This window comes from Octodon degus, unplaced genomic scaffold (genome assembly GCF_000260255.1).
Source record: "Octodon degus isolate 3935 unplaced genomic scaffold, OctDeg1.0 scaffold00236, whole genome shotgun sequence".
Taxonomy (NCBI): domain Eukaryota; kingdom Metazoa; phylum Chordata; class Mammalia; order Rodentia; family Octodontidae; genus Octodon; species Octodon degus.
This window is the reverse complement of record NW_004524812.1, coordinates 2748104-2751027: the sequence shown is the minus strand read 5'-3', so window position 1 is coordinate 2751027 and position 2924 is coordinate 2748104.

Genomic DNA, 2924 nt, shown 5'->3' with positions numbered 1-2924 from the left:
TATTTCCATTTTCTGTTGACTTAAAAAAAACCCAGAGGTTTGTACCTATGTTGTTTATTTATTATTTCTTGCCTATATCTTGTAATATGAGAAATTACTTTGGCAGTAACAATACACAATATACTAACCATTGTTACTGTCCTAAAAAAAAAGTCTGGTTATTAAATGTTATCAGTAAAAGTCCATTTGAGGGTTATCTTACTAAGTCTATGTGAAGCAATAGGAAGTTTTGACTTATGCATTAACTCATGTCTGAGTGAACATTGTCCACCCAGGCTGTACTGTTACCATACACGGCAAGCTCATGCTCTCATTACATGGAGGAATGAAGCCACAAACCAAGTGAGGTGGTCAGAAGTGTTTTATTGGAAATAAGAATAGCTCCTAGATTCCCAGAAGGGGTCTGCATGGGTAGCTGTCCAGGTTCTTTTTCAAAGACATTTTACACAGAAAAATCACTACTTTAATAAATACGGGTTAGGCAGTTTACAGTAAGTTTGAAAGCTGGTCACCCAATGCCATCCACGACTCAGGGGGTGCAGTTATGGCCAAGTCCAAGAACCATACCATGTACAACCAGTCCCAAAAATGGCACAGAAATGGCAGCAAGAAACCTCAGTCACAAAGATACAAATCTCTGAAGGGGTTGGATCCCAAGTTCCTTAGGAACATGCGTTTTGCCAAGAAGCACAACAAGAAGGGCTTCAAGAAGATGCAAGCAAACAATACCAAGACCATGAGTGCACACACTGAGGCTACCAAGGCCCTCATCAAGCCCAAGGAGGACAATTCCAAGATCATTCCAAATGGAGTAAGCCGCAGGCTTGCTTAACTTGCCTATATTGCCCACCCTAAGCTTGGGAAGCGTATCCGTGCCCACATTGCCAAGGGTTGCTGGGCTTGCCAGCCAAAGGCCCAGGCTCCAGCCAAGGCTGAGGCTCCAGCTTCTGCTCCAGCCCAGCCCCCCGAAGGTGCCCAGGCTTCTGTGAAGGCTCCACAGTAAAAGCCTCTCATCTGCTGATATAAAAACAGAAGGACTGGTGTGACTCCTGGGGTGCCATCTGTGGGGGGCTGGTCTCATCCTGTGCTCTTTGTATAAATAAACCTGAGGCAGGCAAAAATAAATAAATAAATAAATAAGGGTCAAACTAAAAAAAAAAAAACTAAAACAACAATATACAATACCAACAAAACAAAATATCAACAATGTTTGCAAGGTTGTGGAGAAATTCAAACATTCATGTACTTTGGCTGGATTTTAGAATAGTGCTATCACTACTGATAATATGAACATCTCAAAAATACTAAAAATAGTACTGCTGTCTGGTCTAGTAACCTCACATTTGGGTATATATCTAAACTAATTGAAAGCAAGTTATCTAAAAAGTATTTGCACGTCCACATTCACTGCAGCATTACCTACAATAGCCAGGAGACAGAAGCAAGCCAAAGGTCCTTGGTCAGATGAATGGATACACAAAATGTGTATACAGTGGAATATCTGGCCTTAAAAATAGCAGAAATGTTACTGTGTACTTTAGACTGAACTTCAGTGAAAGGAAACCAATCACGCAAAGACAAATAATATATGATTCTATTTATAAGAGGTATGTAAAGTAGTCAAATTTACAGAGATAGAAAGTAGAGTGGTAGTTGCCAAGGGGATGAAAGGGGACTAATTATTTAATGGGCAATTTCAGTTCTGCAAAATGAAAAATTCTGCAGATTGGCCACACTACAACGTGAATAGACTATACACATGAGAATAGCTAAGATAGTAAATGTTATGCTTTTTTACTACACAGTAAGTCCTCAACTTACAAGTTTGGGGAGAACATTAGTTGTATTCATTTGCTATTGGATAAAGAGTCTTATATACCAAAGCATAAAATAACCAAACATACACACAAATACTGTAAATAAACTATTTTTACTTTTACACTTACCTTAAAAACATGACAGAAATGTAAGCTACTTCTGTGATGTGTCTGCGTCTACCAATGTTTGTAATGTGATGTGTATTGTATCTGTGAATGTTTGCAATGTGAGTGTTCAAGGACTTACTGTAATTTTTGGAAAGTATGGCAGATTGAATTCAGTATCTTTACACTGAGCTATATTCCCAGTCCCTTTTAAATTTTGAGACAGGATCTCATTAAGTTGCTGAGGTACCCAGGTTGGCCTCAAACTTGCAATCCTCCTGTCTCAGCCTTTCAAAGTTCTGGGATTAAAAGTGTGTACCACCAGGCCCAGTTCACAAAAAATCTAAATGTTCCACTGTGGAAAGAGCTACAGTAAATGAACCAGCAGGGTGGAGAATTAAATATATATAAGTGTGAGTGTGTGTGTGAGTGTGTGTGTGTGTGTGTGTATGTGTGTGTGTGTGTGTTTTAAAAGAGGATACATGGGGCTGGGGAGACAGCTCAGTGGTGTGAGTACCCACCTGGCAAGGGCAAGAACCAGAGTTCGATCCCAGTTACAACATGCTCTGCCAGCCCTGAAACCTGTAATTCCAGCACTGGGGAGGCTGAGACAGGAGGATCACTATGAGTCTGAACTGTGTAGCGAGACCCTGTAACAAACAAACAAAAAAACCCAAACAAATAAAAATTAAAAGAGGATAGATGTTGTGCTTTCCCTTAAAAATTCTTGCAGAGTACATAACAAGCTGTTGGGGCTGGGGATTTAGCTCAGAGGTAGAACATTTGCCTAGTAATCAGGAAGCCACAGGTTCGGTCCTTAGCACCAAAAAACAAAAAATAAACCGCTTAAGAAACAATTCAATCAAAAAAATACAATAAAATTTAAAAAAGACCAAAAACAAACAAGGCAACTGCACACACAACCTTTGGGGCTGGGGAGATGGCTCAGTAGAATAAGCACTTGCCTGGGAAGTGCAAGGGCCTGAGTTCAATCTCCAGTTT